Below are 17,484 nucleotides of genomic sequence, written 5' to 3' on the forward strand. Positions count from 1 at the left end.
TGGGAAAATATTGCTTCTTTATTTCAATTTAATTAATTTCTTTTGTGATCCTATGTATTTTATTCATGTAAAAACAATTCTGAAAAGTCCATAGACTTGCCTAGATTGCTAACAAGGAACAGGACACAAAAAGGGTTAAGGACCCCTTGTTGCGAGCTGTCGTCTCCAGAAGCTGCCGGATCGCTCTCTGGGAAGAGATCTGCTGTGTCTACTCAAATCTCTCAGACAGATTCTTCTTCCTGTAGTGAACCGTTGTCTCCAGGTAGTTGCCGTTAACTCTTGTCCAGAGAAGTGACTTCCCTTCCTGCAGAGAGCCCCGTCAGGCCTGATGTAATGCAGAGACTTCTCCTCTTCCTGGAGTGCTGTCTTCCAGCCCTTGTCCTTCCCAAGAATGCTTGTCCAGGCCCAATGTTGCCTCTTTTATCCTCTCAGAGAATGGGCGTGGGATAATGCAAGGGCTTCTGGGAAGAACCACTTGAACCAATGAGCTTGCTCCTTCTAGGATTCCTAAGGTGTAAACTCCCTTTACAGGTCTGAGCCAGAGAACTGTCAGGTCAACCTGAGTTCTCACCTTGTAATTGTCCAGACAACCTGAGTTCTCACCTTGTAATTGTCCAGACAACCTGAGTTCTCACCTAGTAATCCTAATAGCCCCTGATAGAGCTGGATATTGGGATCATAGGCCTAGGACTACAAAGGTCACCCGAAGTTATCTGGTCCTTCACCAGTTCACTGTGACTTCTAGAATCAATTGATGTCTTCAGTCTCTGTTCTTCCTTGGTACACAGTGGTAACTTTATAATTATTGAATCTAAAGGACATTTTGGTATTGTCTCAGAAGTAGCTGCCTAATGTGATTCAGTGAAGCTGATAGCCATGTTCATGGATATGATGTTTTTGTACAATGCTTCTCTTAACTTGAAATCTGAGTTCTATTGAATAGTGCTACCGACAGGTTTGAGGCTAGGTAGAACGAAAATGATTTTAAACTGTCTTCCTGGAATAGCTTACATTTTAGATCAATTATCTGGACACTTACCTTGCTAGTGTCATTTTAAAAATAGTGAATGGTTTTCCATATGGCCATCAAAATATTCTAGCTTTCTCACTAACATGGAATCCATTTAAAAACATTTTTCAGCACATGACTATGCCATGAGTGGGGAACCGAGTTAAAGACTACAGTGATCAATAAAACCATGCAAATGTTAATGGCATTTTGGATTATTTTGTTCAATAACTGCTGAATCGATAAGAAGTTGCTTTTTTCCCTGCTGGGGATTGTTTAGCATGGGCTTTTTGCTCCTCAACCAGTAAATTATTTTCTTCTAAGAATTTATAGATTTTTTTTTGAGCAATATACACTATGACTGCATTGTGTAAAGTACATTAATATCTAATTAGCCTCTATTTGGAAGGATCTCTGGGATTCTCAGAACCCTGGTTTTGGAGAGGGGGAACCCAACTTTCAATTCTGGCTCTGTTGGTACCTGAGCTGTGTTGGGCAAATCACTTAACCTTTCTGAACCTGTTTCTTCACCTGTACAAGGTTAGCCTAGATGACCTCAATGCTCCTTTCAGTTCCAAGTCGATGGTCCTGTGATCTTTCTGTTAAGAAAGATGGCAACCAGCTTGTATTGAAAGAACAGCTCTGCCATCATTCCTACACTGTAGTGAGATGTTTCACTCAATTATTATGCTTCTTCCCTAGCCCTACCATGCTGTAGTTTGGCAGAGAAGCTGAAGCTTAAGTTACCCAGTGATATCATCACTTTCTTGTCCCTTTTGTGGACAGCACCAAAGCTTGCTGTTATGCATTTAAGTCAACCAGTATTCTAGAATTTTTTTTTGGTCCATATCGATGGACAAATTTCCCTACTTCTCCTTTTTAGAGTTCCTTCTAATAAATCTCTGTGGGACAACATCTTAAAAACTGATTCTGAATTATTTTTGAATTAAAGGATCGAAGGATCTGGAATCTGATATTTGCTTTTTATTTTGAGTTCTTTTACCATAACCTTAGTTCTTTCACTTTTAATTATTTGTTAGGGGAATTGAGAATTTCTGAAATACTTTTATTCTCTGGATTGTTTTTTGCATGTTTCTCTTTAAAAGGCAGCTAGGTGCCTTAGTGTGTAGCAAACTGGGTTTAGAATCAGGAAGCCCTGAGATAAAATCCTGCCTCAGACACTTACTAGATGGATGATCCTGGGAAAGTCACTTAATCTCTGTCTCAGTTTCTTCAATTACATAGTGGGTATAACAGTGCTACTACAGAGAGTTGCTGTGAGCATTAAATACTTAGCAGGGGATCTGCAATGCAGCAGTCACCATAGAAATGCTTATACCTATTTATTGCCTTTAATGAGGCGATATGGTAGTTAAAGGTAAAAATTATATTATTTAATTATTTAAAATTATAATTATTTAATAATCCAATATATTGGATAAAAAACATTTATTTGGTGCTTACAGTCACTGGTGTCAGAGCTGAGGAAGCAAAAATAGCTAAGAAAAGTCCCTTCCTTTAAGATGATTGCTTATATTCTAAAGGACTTGCAGTTCCTCCCTGGTGCTTATAGATCGATTTCCCCGATGTGCTGGATCTCTGCTGTATGGTGTGATTTGTGTTGAGATAGAACATATCAGTGAATGGAGTAGGTGCTGCTTTTCCCTTGAGGACAGGAAAAAAGCAACCTTTTGAAAGTGAGTATTTGGAGAGCAGGAATAATCTTTCCTCTTTCTTTGTATTCTTGGCAATGAGCAGGGTGTCCATCACTTTGTGGACATTTAACAGATGTGTGTTTAATGCCAGACTTAAGATAAGAAAAATAAAGATTGTGCTAGGAGCAACATTACCAGTTCTCAAGGAGACATACATTGCCACATCATTTTTTCTTTTGTGTCAATAGTCAATCCAAAGAGGAAAGGGCTGGACAGTTCTGGTTTTGCACCAGCTGTTTTGCATCTCACCTTGTAATCCATCACCTATTACACCTGAGGCAATTGGGCCAAACTTGTTGGGCAGTAAGAAGTTGCTTATCTGGAGATGTATTATCTGTATCAGTGATTCTGTCATCCAACTAGCCCTGCATATAATCTAGGAGAGAGAACAGAGACTTTTTTTGGCTTCTGTTGTGAGCGAGATGAGTCAGACTCCTGGACTAATATAAAGGGACTGGATAAATAGATGGTGATGTGAACAGCGGGGTGGCGTGATTCTCCATGACCTCCCAAGTTCTGTCGGCATCCTGTTAATGAAGGAGGCTGCCAGCTGGTGTCGATTTTATTCAGCTGTGACAGATTAGCATCTTCTGTAATATTAAAGTATTGAATGCAGATTCATTAACGGTGACACTAGAGGTCTGACTTTGGCTCCAAAGTCCCAGTAATGGTACCCAGAATGGCCAGATCATCATGGTAATCAGCCTTCCAATGAGGGGACCAAATCACTCATCATACTGGTAAGCAGATGAATCATATGTCTCCTTCTCTCTCTTTCTCTCCTGGACAGTTTTGGGCACAATTATCTTGCTTCCTCCTATGCCTCATAAAGTATCCCAGAGAGGGAGAACAAAAAGCTAGTCCCAAAGAATAGCAGACACATTCAGGGCAACAATAAAATAGTTGGAATTAGCTAAATATTTTAGGAATTAAAGCCTCTGTACCCAGTGGATAATTAGGGCTACAAAAATACAATAGGGAGGAGTTGGTCATATTGCAGATGTTTTTTGAAGTTATTTCTATAATGTTAGATACCCACTTTTCAGTTGAGAACATTTTTGAAAACTTGAGTCAATTCAACACTTCCTTCTTAAATGCTCAGATATTCACAGATAGCCTCCCGACACCAAATAAAAGTGAGGGAGTCTCTTATAATGTTAGGTAGATTCCTTATGGGAAAATTGTAGAACACAGGGAAAATTTACAGAGTATGAATAAGCATGGAAGGGTTGCTCTTTATATTGGAAGAGGGGGTATATATATATATATATATATATATATATATATATATATATACACACACACACACACACACACACACACACACACACACACACACACACACATCGGTGAAGTCATGGACTCATTTGGTATTTTCTTGGCCTGTATTGAGTAGTGAAGATACAAAAAAATAAAATAAAATTAGTCCTGCCTGACAATAGCTTATGTTCCCCTTGGGGTGGAGAGGATAGAAGACAAGATGTACACAAATTACGTCAATACAAGATAATTTCTGAAGGGAGAGAGTGAAGAAGGAAATAAACATCCATTAAGTACCTTCTATGTGTCAAGTACTGTGCTAAGTATTCACAAATATTACCCCATGTGATTCTTTGAAACAACTCTGGGAGGTAGGTGACATGATGATCCTCATTTTTAGAGTTGAGGAAATCAAGGCAGATGCTAGATAACTTGCCTATGATCTCAGAGCAAATAAGTGTCTGAGGCTAGATTTGAACTCATGCCTTTTCAGCTCCAAACCCAGTATTTAATCCATTAATCACCTTATTGCTTCCTCACAGTTGGGAGCATGGGACCATAGTAAAGATTGAGGAGGAGAAAGTGGCAATGAAGAATGAGTGTATTCTTGACATAAGATAGGCTACCCTGATACATAGATGTGAGAAATGATTGGCTGAGCTTGGGGAATAGTTAGTACTTTAGTTTGGCTAGAAGTGGGAGAGGGGTTTTTTTTAAGAAATAAAACTAGAAGGTAGAGTACAAATAGATAGAAAAGAGCATAAGGAATATGGATTTCTATCATCCTGGCAGCAGGGAGTCACTGAAATTTTTTAAGCCTGGAAGTTGCATGGTCAAAGCTTTGCCCCTTTGTTAACGTCCTTCTTTAAATAGGATCCTGCCGTGTATCCAAAATGTGGTCTCCCCATTGTTGTGCTTTCAAAAGATTAAATTTGCATCAATATAACCTTGTGCAGAATGTAAGACAATATTAAAGTATTAGCACCGATAAGATGATAGGTAAATGATAAATGAATCCAGACAAAGTGAATAGGTTTGAGGTGATTACATTTCTTTTCCCAAGAGTCTTTGCTTGTCCTGGGAAAAAAATGGACCATATCCCTAACTCTTTTATTTTTATAATTAAACTTATCTCAAGGGCTATTGGAGTTGGGGTGGTAGCAATGATGTGAGTGATTTTTATGAATATCTATCAAACCTTAAAGTCTTTGTCCTAGCATTTTGATTTCAGAGCTCATATTAAAGAACTTGAATCTTGAAGTTATTCAGCCAAGGAGGTAATGGTGCCCTTCATTTAAACAAAAAGTAAATGGTAAAATAATAAAACCACAATGTATGGCTAGAGCGATAAATCTGTAAATTCAGTGTCTGACTAACGGAGAGAGTTGAGATTGAGTGCACTATTCCTGAGATCTGAAATAGAAAGGAATAAATAAATCCAAGCCTCCAAATTAAAGCAATTTCATTGTTAGATCTTATTTCTTAGATCCTTTATCTATGTGAGGGGGTCATCAGAAGGTTTTAGATGAGTCCCCAGGGAACAATAATCTGTTATCATTTCTGCAAGGCACCAGCAGGATGGTTAATGAGGAGACTATTTTTCCCAGAGTTGAATTGGTAATTGGTTCCTTGGCCTGAAATCTCTTCAAGTTCAGTTTTACAAACTTGGACCAAGGATATTTACTGGGAAGATTTGAGTGCCCAGATACTTGACACCAGTGAGACTCTAAGTGATTCTCTAGTATTCAGAGTTGATCTGTCTCCAAGTGTGTGCCAATTTCCAATGAATGCCAATTGACAGAGATCTCTTAAATTCTTTCTGCCATTATGATCTCTTTGTAAGTTTCTTTATCTCATCTGAAAATGATCTAAGCAATTTTGGAAGAAAAAATATCATTTCTTAAGAAATTGTCATGTTGGGGCAGCTAGGTGGTGCAGTGGATAGAGCACCAGCCCTGAATTCAGGAGGACCCGAGTTCAAATTTGATCTCAGACACTTAACACTTCCTAGCCGTGTGACCCTGGGCAAGTCACTTAACCCCAGCCTCAGGAAAAAAAAAGAAAGAAATTGTCATGTTAAATTAGAATATTTCTTCACAATAATTTTCTCTCATTATCCATGAATTATATCCATAGCTGAAGAAACCTTTGTATACAGCAAAGCCTCATTAATTTGAGTTATCCTTATTCAGAATTTGTGCCTTTCCAGATAAGTCTGTACTGATGTTTACCCCTGTACTTTCTAGGAGGATGATTGAAGAAACCCTTGTATATAGCAAAAATCTTATTAATTTGCGTTATCCTTATTTAGAATTTGTGCTTTTCCAGAAAAAAGTCTGTACTGATGTTTACCCCTGTACTTTCTAGGAGGATGGAGCATGGCTACATGATTGAAGAAACCCTTGCATATAGTAAAAATCTCATTAATTTGGGTGATCCTTATTCAGAATGTGTGCTTTTCCAGGCAAGCATCTGTACTGATGTTTACTTCTGTACTGTCTATGTGGAAAGAGAATGCTAAATACTTTAGTTGTGTAAGGAAAGATCCCAGGAGAAATATTTAAAGCTTCTTAAGAGGAAAGGAAAAAAAGATTTCCAAGCATGCTGGAAGGACTATTTACATACAAAAACCTGATGTGTTAATTAGAAATCATTCTTAGTTATTCATTAAATGGTTCCCTTAGCAACCTCTTAGTCAGTCTGGTGCCAGCTATTGTGTCTTCTGGAAAATAATAAAATCACCTTTCCTTAGAAATGTTCCATAAATAAGACATTATTTCTTGTGAGTGTTATATGAGGTTCCTGAGGTCAGGGTCTACTTCACCTATGTCTACCATAGAGCACATAATAGGTACTCAATAAATAATTTTTGAATTCAATTTATTTTCTACTAGTTGAAACCGGCTGGCATTCACGGAGGCCAAAATATACTTGAATTAAGTGCCATTGTCCTGTTGTGACAGAAGATATGGAATATGAACCTAGAGAGGAGTCACTGATTTCTTTCTAAATGTTATGAGGGCAACTTGAGGGTAGGACCTTTTTAAAAATAACAAAGTCTTTCTACCTGCAACTTCTGTGTTGTTTCATAAATGTTCATTGGATTGGATTCGATTCTAACTGTAATTTTCTCAGTAAATTCTAGAGCTCTGTTCTTTGGGGTTGGATGAGGGATATTCTTTTCGGGATCTTTATCCAGGTCATCCCTGATGACTGTGGGTATCCCTCAAGGCTCTGCTTCGGGCCCTTTTTTTCTTCTCTCTATGTATTACTTGACTAGGCGGTCTTATCAGCTCCAGTCTGTAGTATCTAGATGGCATCATGGTACCCTCTCTAGACAGACAACTCTCAAATCTGTTTGTCCATTCTTAATTTCTATCTCAAGATAGAAATCACATCTCTAATGGACTATTGGATACCTCAAATTATCTGTCTTGTAAACATCTGGAACTTGACATACCTTAGTTAAACTGAACTTTTTTCTTTCCCCTGATCTCCAACTCTTAGATCTTGATAATTTCTGTATTACTTCACAGGTTACTGTATTCACCCAGACTCATATCTTGGGTATCTTCTTTGACTCTTCACTCAGATCAGTTAACATATGCTGTCATGTCTGTTTTTGTAACTTCTCTCATATGTATCTCCTTTAACATTTCTACAATTCTTATTGCCTTATGCCTCGATGATTGAAATAGCCTTCTGCCTGACCTCCTGACTTCAAGTGTTTCTCCTATAGTCCATTTTCCAGTTAAGTGTCAACTTGATCTTCTTAAAATACAGATTTTATCTTATCACTCCTCAATTCTGTAAATATTCTGTAAATTCCCCATTACTTCCAGAATCAAATATAAAATTCTCCATTTGACTTATAATGCTCTTCCTAATGTGGCCCCTTTAACTTTTCATTTTTATACCTTCCTCTCCTCCATAAACTATGGAATCCAGAGACCTGGATGGTTGATTGGTTGATCTCCTTGCTGTGTCTCACACTTAACACTTCCTGGCCTTTCCTTCTTTCCCTGTGACATTCTTTCTCCTTTTCTTTTAGTTTTTCTAACTTTCTTCAAGGCATAATTAAAGTCTAGCTTTCAAAAAGAAGCCTTTCTCAAATAGGAAACACTTTTTACAACCAGTGTTTCTGATAAAGACCTCAGTACTAAAACATAGAGAAAGTTGAGTTGAATTTATACTAATATAAATCATTTCCCAACTGATAAATGGTCAAAAGATATAAACAAGCATTTTTCAGATGAAGACATTAAAGTCATCTATAGTCATATGAAAAAAAAATGCTCTAAATCACTATTAATTAAAGAAATGCAAATTAAAACAGCTCTGAGATACCACCTGACTCCTCTTAGGTTGGCTCATATGACAGAAAAGGAAAATCATAAATGCTGGAGAGGATGAGGAGAAAATTAGGACACAAATGCATTGTTGGTAAAGTTGTGAACTGATGTAACAATTCTAGAAAGCATTTTGGATCTATGCCCAAAAAGCTATAAAACTGTGTTCTCATTGATCCAGCAATACTACTACTACTAGGCCTGTGTTCCGAGATCATAAAAAAGGAAAAAGGACCCACGTGTACAAAAATGTTTTATAGCAGGTCTTTTTATGGTGGCAAATAATTGGAAATCAAGGGGATTCCCATCATTTGGGGAAAGTCTGAGGCCCAGCTCAAATGCTACTTCCTCTCCAATCAATCTAGGGTATTGTGATCTCTTGATTCTAAAGCCTTCCTATTTTTGTTCTCCATGGTAGCTATTTGGGAGGCAGTATAGCCTGCTGGAAAGAGCTCTGGCTTTGGAGTTAAAGACTTCCTTTCACATCCCGTCTCTGTCACTCATAAGCTTGTGAAAATAGATAAGATTTCTTTTCTGGACCTTGATTTTCTTGTTTTGCAGTATGAAGAAAGTAGACTCAATGATTTCTGAGATTGTCTCAACTCAAACTCAATAATCATGTGTTGTTGTTGCAAACTGTCTCATGGTCATTTGTACTTTATTAGTGTGAATAAAGCACCCTGTATATAACGAAATAGAGAAGTGGTTGAATTATTGAATACATCCTGCACTTCTCCATTGCCATATTTCACATAATTATAACTTTGAACAGTGGGAATTTAAATATGTGCTACCTCTTCAGGGGATTCAAATTCACATTCACTGGACCTAGGTTCCAGAACAGGTATGATGTAATAAAAAGTGAACAATTCATGGAGATGGGACTTGTGAGATCATAGATCTTGAGCTGAAAGAGACATTACAGTCATTTAGTTTGACCCCCTCATTTTGCAGATTATGGATTGGTGCCAAGGGAGATTTACAGTTGGTCAACATTCTAAATGGTTTGCTGACTGCCAAAATGGTTTAAAAAAACAAACAAACAAACCTAACACTTCCTCCAATGCATGGAGCCAGATTACTTATGGGATAATTAATAAATTTTGAAATTAAAAATATGAACAGAAATTTTAGGCATGAGAGCAGATCATTTATGGAATATTTAATAAAATTTGAAACTAAAAATATGAACAAAATTTTAGATAGACATTAAAGGTCTCTAATATGCATTGGTGAGATGAAAGCCTGAATTAAATGGCATATAGTAGTAAGCTTCCTAAAAATAGCTACCTTGCCCCATATACCTTTTTATCTGACAAAGTGCCTAGAACAGATGATTCATTCAGCAAACTTTTATTTAGTTCCCATTATGGGCCATTATGTGGGGACACAAGGATGAAAATGAAACCCTGCATGCCCTCTGTAGTTTTTCTGCTATGCAGATAAATCAGGATGAAATACATGTAAAGTCAATCCAAAGTAATTTGGGGTTGGCGGAGCTAGGCAGGATGGAAGATGCACAAGTCAAAACCATGTATAGGAGAAAACACTTATGCTGAGTCTTGATGGAAGCTAGGGATTCTTACAGGTAGAGATGAGGAAGGGGCTCATTCCAGGCATGAGCGATAGCTTGGCCAAACATATCGGTGAGGGTAGGGAGGAATATTATGTATTATTACTTAAATAACAAACTATACATCCAGTATACATTGAACAGTCAAATATATGGATTATCCATGAAGTTGTTTCTGCAAGAAAAAAAATATAAAACCATCTAGCCTGTCTGGCTAGAACATAGTATCTAGAGATGATAGTGATAGTTGGTGATGGTAGCAGTAATGTGGATGACTCTAGAAAGATAGATTAGATTCAGATTGCTAAGGACTTTAAATGATAAATAGAATAAATTTTCTTTTATTCCAGAGGCAATACAGAGTCACTGGAGCTTTTTAAGCATGGAAATTATATGGTTTAAGAATATTGCTTTGTCAGCAGTATGGAAGGGGGATTGGAGAAGAAAGAGATCTATTAGGAGATCATGGCAATATTGTGGGTTGAAGTGAAGAGGGTCTGAACCAAGGTAGAGGATCTCTCAATAGAGAGAAGAGAAGTAAAAGAAAAGATACCGATTTAGGCTATAAGGTATTTGGCTTTGGGGAAGAGGGAGAATGAAGAGTCTCTGAGCTTGTGAAAGTGAATGACTGGAAGGTTGGATGGTGGTACACTCAATAGTAATCAATAATAATATCTAGCATTTATATAGTGCTCTAAGATTTGCAAAATGCTTCATTTATGCTAGCTCCTTCCATTCTCACAATACCCTATGAGCTGTTATTATCTCCATTATATGGATGAGGAAATGGAGACAGAGAGAGGTTAAGTGATTTGCCACACAGCTGATAAGTGTCTGAGGCAAGACTCAAATTGAGGACTTCTTGACTCTAAGTTTAACACTCCAAATCACCACCTAGGGAGAGTTTAGAGTGGGCATATTCCATAAATATTTATAGAATGAATTAAGGAATATGAACATGTCAAGGAGCTTCTTCTTTTCTGCATTTCCTGAGTGGTAGTGGTGGTGGTAAGCATCATGGGGCAGTCAGTTCTCTTAAGGAGTAGCAGAGAAATATGATGATTTCTTTTGCCTTCTCTTATTTTAACTCTTTACCCAAATGAGAGAACACTGTACACTTTTCCTAGAAATATGATTCCATTTCATAAATATGTATTAACCACTATTGGGTGGGAAGAACTGTTCTAGGTGTTGAAGAGAACAAAACATGACCATCTCTGCCCTTAAAGGAACTATATATATATGTATACATATGGGTATGTGTGTGTTTATATAAGTATATATGTGTATATATGTGCATGTGTGAGTATATGTCAGTGGCCCTCCAACTTTTTAAATAGGGGGCCAGTTCATTGTCCCTCAGACTGTGGAGGGCCAGACTATGGTAAAAACAAGAACTCACACTCTGTCTCCGCCCCTCGGCCCATTTGCCATAACTGGGCGGGCTGCATAAAACGTCCTCAGCGGCTGCATCTGGCCCGTGGGCCTTAGTTTGAGAACCCCTGGTATATGTGTATATGTATGTATGCATGTGTGTGTGAAATGGAAGTCTAGAGTAGAGGAGAAACACTTGAAAATCTCCCTCTGGGTCCTGGCTTTATGTCTCACTGAAGAGACCAGGTTGCTTAATCCATTTCCAACAGCATGCAGATATGAGCATCCAAATTCTCATGACTGTATCGTCAACCCTCAGTTACCCAATAAGGGAACCTTATGCAGTAAATTATCCATAATTCCAGCCAGTGCAGCTAGTCTGGTTGCTTCCACCATCCCCAAGGGCTCCTATCCTTTCCTTCTCTCATTGTTTTGGTTTGTGTGAAGAAACAGTATTCTATTTCTTTCCTCTTTCAATTCCTGAAAGATGGAAGCATTAGGGATGCCAAGGGCTTACCAACTTCCCTCTGGGCAAAGGGACAATCAGTGGCCTGTTTTTTCCCCTTTTTCTATGCCAGGACTCAGGAGCGTTGTGGCCTTGAATGTAGAGCAATCAGCCTTGTAGGGCCAAGGAAATATATTTATAATTCATTGCAGTCCTCTTCTTAGGAATAATTGTGAGCTCTATATTTTTAGGATCACTGTTCAGAATACTGTTTTTATTATAGAGTACCCATTTTTGATAATTTTGTATTTATTCTTGAGGAAATAACTTCATAGATAATCCCTATATTTGACAATTCAATTTGTACTAAATTTGTAGGTTTGTTATTTACCTAATAATTTCCCCAGATAATCCATGTGCTTGAGGGGAAGTTGTATAACTGATAATCCCCATAAACAATTTTACATCTCTGTCTTGTTCTTTCTCTAGAGTTAGGAAAAACTGAATTCAGATACCACATCACACTCCTAGCTGTGTGACCCAAGGCAAGTCATTTAATCTTGCTCAATCTCTGTTTCCTTGTCTGTGAAATGGGTATACTATATTCTTCTGAGAGAATCAAATAAAATAATGTATAAAATACTTTGCAACTTTTAAAGTACCATATGAATGCTCATGATTGTAATTATGTTGAACAAAATTGCATCTTTGTTTTAAAGGGTTCAACTTTTAGGACCTAATCCCTAGAGTTTAAAGCTCCTAAAAGATGGGGCATAAAAGAATATTAGGCAAAAAGCATAAATTATATGCTTCATTTTTCTCTTAAAGGCTCCCAAGATTGTAGGATGGGAAATTTTTTTCACCTGTTAAATGAAGGAAGTAGACTAAATGACCTTTAACTTCAAGTTCTAAATGTGTGTTTCTGTGGTCTTTGTACATGGAAATAAATAGCAATCAGCAAGCATTTGTTAAGCACTTACTTTGTTCCAGGTAACTAGATAGCATAGTGGATACAGTATCAAGCCTGGAGCCGAGAAAATTTATCTTCCCAAGATCAAATCTGATCTCAGACACTAGCTGTGTGACCATTTAACTCTGTGTGCCTCAGTTTCCTTATATGTAAAATGAGATGGAGAAGGAAATGTCAAATCACTCTAGTATCTTTGTAAAGAAAGTGCCAAGTAGGGTCAATGACTAAATAACAAAACATGTGAGGTACTTTGCTAAGTGCTGGGAATATAAAACTGAAAGTGAAACATTCCCTATTCTCAGGGAGTCAGCATTCTAGTCAGAGGCAAAACATATACACTTGTAGGTATACACAAGACATCTAAAAATAAAATACTAAGTAACCTTGGAGAGGAAGATGCTTATGTTTGAAGACACCTGGAAAGATCCTCTGTAGCCAGTGGATTTTGAGAAAGGAGAACATGTCTATCATCGGAAACAAAGAAGAGTTTAATTGAATTGAATTAAAACATGAGATCTTTGATCCAGATTCCTCAAGCTCAAATTTTATATAAAGTCCAATCTTGGGAGTGTTCCATAAAGGTCATTATATGTTTAGTTCATTGTTGAGTTTACTCAAGGAAAATATGCACATTTAGCTCATATTTAAATCTCCACAGATGCAAGCAAAAAAGTTTCCTTTTTTACTTTTTTACAGATCCAATGCAAGCACTTAGAACAACAAAGCATATACAACAAAGCCAGACAGCCTTTAGTTCGCCCCTCTCCAATCCTTTCCTCAAATACATGAATATAAATGATTTATGCGTACATATAAAAAGTCAGAAAACACAATCAGAACTCATGGCAAACCAACAAAACCAATTCTGGACTTTCTGGTTCTTCTGCTACCAGGCTCATAAAGTTCTTCCTACTCAGAGCCATGACAGGATTTGAAGGACAGAGCTTAGGCCCCTTCAATAGGTAGTATCCCAGCATGTCATTGATTCCCCCTTTTATCTCATAGAGAAACACCCAATCAGATATATTACTCTGATGGCTTAGACTCCCCCTGGAAGAGACACACACTTGAGGCTGTTCCAAGAGGCCTCCCTGTTCGACCTATACCTTCCAAATAACTCAGGCTAATAACAGAAGGCAAAGTCTAGATCATTTTCTCTCCACGTTGTGCCTAGTGTTTTTCCATTTTACTACCTTCATCATTTGGATTAACTTGTGCTGCTCAAAAATTTCCTCTTTTCTGGATGGAAAATGAGATTCTGAGACATATTGACTCTAAGATTCCTGCTTCTCTTCTAACAGATATTTATGAAGAATGCAATGTGCCCAGTGTGAGGCACTGGGAATACAAAAAGAAAAGATAAAACAGTCTTCATCCTCAAAGAACTTAACATTCTACTGGACATACATGTTGGAAGTAATAATACAAGATAGATTTGGAGCCTAAATGCCCTTGGAGGACAATCCCCTCACTATATATCTGAGGCAGATCTGAACTCCGGGCTTTTCCAACTTCTACTTTAGTGTTGCTTCTTACAAGTAAGTAAATAAGAGGTCATATATATTTATAGACCATATATACATCTATATACACATACAAATACATACAAGAAAACATAGCAATATAACATAAATTATGGATGTGACATGCTTTATTTTATATATATATATATATGTATATATATATATATATATATATATTATATATATACAATGTGATATATGTATTATAACATATGTTATATATGTGTATATATAAATGTATATAAACTCACATTTACTTATATATTTATACAATGTTATTATATAATATTTCCATGTATTATACAATGTTATTTATTATATAATACATGTATTATACAATGTTATTATATAATACATGTATTATACAATGTTATTATATAATACATGTATTATACAATGTTATTATATAATACATGTATTATACAATGTTGTTAGGTTCTTACTAAATGCTAAGTCGAGTACTTAACAATTCTCTAGTTCACACCTTTGGTTCTGGCCTTTAAGGGGAGTTTACCCCTTTGAACTTCTGAGGAGGAGTTTACATATGAAAAGGAGTTTACACAACCTTTAAAAGGAGCAAGTTCATTGGTTGAAGTAATTTTCCCACAAGCCCCTGAGTTCTCATACGCCCATTCTCTAGGAGGATAAAAGAAGACAACATTGAGCAAGGAGTGAGTCTACTCTGGGACAGAGTTGGGACGGCTCTCTGGAGGAAAAAGAGTCTAGTCTGGGATTGAGTTTAGATGGCATAGAGGAAAAGATTTTACAGAAAAGAGATCTCCTCCCAGAGAAGGATTATAATTAAGAGATGAAAGGACCTTCACACAATGTTGTTATGTCATACGTTACATGTATTATACAATGTTATATAATGTTATTACATTTTATAATTATTGCTTTTTATTATATAATATGTCACATAATATATTATTATATATTTACTATATATCTATATCTTTATCCACTACTTCATTTGCTTCATAAAGCTGGATAGTAAATAGTATCATTATTGTTGTATTTTCATCATAAACTCTAAAGAAGTTTAGATCATGAAACTCTGAATTTTGTTCCATACGTTAACTTTTATAGATGTGTCAGTGAAGTTGCTGCCTAAATATTGCAAATTTATAGGAAAAGAAAGAGCCTTTGAGAAACTGACAGTTACATCTGCAGATACTCAGTGAAAGGAACTGAGATCAAATGGGACAAGTTCAACATTTTGTTTTTGCAGGGAAAGAAAGAATCTCCCTAAGCCTAAGCACTGAGAAAAGTTCTGAGAAAAGTTCAATTTTGACTGTCACCTCCAACTTATCCTGTGGCTGGCTTTCCTATAACATGTTGAGTGAAATTCCTCCCTCAGTTAATATCAACTTGCAATTCTCCCAGACTTCAATCGCAAGTCTGAAGTCCTCCCGTCACACGAGCGTCCATTCCTCTAAATTGGTTTCACATTCTCCTAAAAAATGAAAGCCTAGAATAAAATAAAACAATAATACCACCAGACGGTATGCCCAGATTTGATATTTCTGGAAAATTTCTGGTGCCTATTTCTTGCTTTTTTGAAGAAACTGACAGTTCAATTGATTTAAAATTTGTGCTGGAAGCTTTTGCAAGTTGGCATTTTTAGTAGAAAACTTTACATTGAAAGAAATATATAATGTATATCTAATAAGCCTCTAGTCCCTTCCTTTCTTTTTTTTTCTTTAAAAATACAATTTTATTGATACCTTTTGTTTTAAACATTATCTGGATTTCTGAACACATTAACTATTTCTTAAAATAAAGATTTAAAATGAAATAATTTTTTTAAAGCAAAACTAACCAACATATTGAAACAAGTCTGACATTTTAATTCTGTGCTTGACACTCATAGTCTTTCATCACTAAAAAGAAAAAGTGGGAGAAGTGCTTTCTCAACTCTATTCCTTGGGGCCAAGCTTGGGCATTAGAATTTCATAGGATCCAATTTGAAATGTTTGATTATTGTTCTTTCCATTTACATCACAGTAGTCATCATGACTATTGTTGCTAAATTCTACTTACTTTACTCTGCATTGATTCATGCATTCTTATTATGGTCTGATCCCCTTTTCTTCCCTCTCCTTGTTTTATTATGTGGAGCAAGGAAGTGGCTCAGTGGATAGAGTACTGGAAATGGGAGGACCTGAGTTCAAATGCTGCCTCAGACACTAACTATATGATGGAAGACATTTAAACATTGGTCCTCTGGAAAGTGTGACATGATACCTCTTTAACCTGTATAGTTAATACTTTTATATTTTTATTATAATAACTATATTTTATTATAATATATTATATAATTAATACTTTTATTTTTATTATATATAATGTAACCTGTGTAATTAATCCTTTTCTCTCTCTTTCTTATGCCTAGAGACTATCCACAGAACAATTAATGAAGTCCCCTTTTGTAAGTTGTTGGTTTCTGAGGCATAAATACACTGAAAATTGAACCTGTATTTACAACAGATTGGGTTGAGATGGCTCTAGCACATCCCAGTCAGGGCTGAAACCAGAATGTTTCAGAGGCAGCTGCTGACCCAGATCCTCCTGGCTCTTAGGCCATTTTTGATCTAAGTTGCCTCCCAGGTCACTCTTGATCCAACCTGCCTCCCAGACACTGAGGAGACATGGGTAAAGCAAAGAATAATCACTGTCCTCAAGGAACTGATATTTGAACTAAAATAAAAAAAAAATAAGTAAAGTGGGCTGCAGCCAAGCCGAGGGACTTAGGGTACCTTGTATTAGGATGCTGATCTTATCCTAGAGCAGGGATTCTTAATTTAGGGTTCTTAACTTTTCAAACAATAAAATTGTTGCAATGCAATTATTTTCCTTTGTAATCCTATTTTGTTTTGTGACTGTAAAACATGATTCTGAGAAGGGATTCATAGGTTTCCTCAGACTGCCATCAAGATGGGTTGGAGAGAGGAAAGGCTGGAACCAGACAAACCAATTAGGAGCCTTCTGTAATAATCTGGGTGAGAAATTATGCTGAGTTGAATAGGGAGACAGGAAGGAATATGAGAAATGCTGTAGAGAATTGATGGGACCAGCAATTTATTGGATGAGAGGAGCTTGCGGGGGAGACGAAGGGAAGCCAAGAGTTGAGAGAGATTTTTAGGCTGTAAAATTAGGTGGCACAATGCTTTCCTTTACATACATTCACATTTAATGTCTTTGGTATACAATGCTTCCATCTACCCACAACTCACAGGAAAAATGTCATTCTCTAGTACATCAGA

General features: G+C 36.7%; 1 long non-coding RNA gene across 2 annotated transcripts in view; it reads left to right on the top strand.

The window, feature by feature from the left end:
* LOC141553839 (uncharacterized) overlaps positions 1 to 17,069 on the top strand; it is a 125,041-nt gene extending 107,972 nt beyond the window's left edge. For both annotated transcript variants that reach the window (XR_012485677.1, XR_012485676.1), the window contains exons 4-5: positions 13,997 to 14,233; positions 16,614 to 17,069. This is a non-coding gene — a long non-coding RNA (uncharacterized LOC141553839). The remainder of the gene's footprint in view (positions 1 to 13,996; positions 14,234 to 16,613) is intronic.
* The last annotated feature ends 415 nt before the right edge of the window (positions 17,070 to 17,484 follow it).

This window comes from Sminthopsis crassicaudata, chromosome 2, assembly GCF_048593235.1.
Source record: "Sminthopsis crassicaudata isolate SCR6 chromosome 2, ASM4859323v1, whole genome shotgun sequence".
Lineage (NCBI taxonomy): Eukaryota > Metazoa > Chordata > Mammalia > Dasyuromorphia > Dasyuridae > Sminthopsis > Sminthopsis crassicaudata.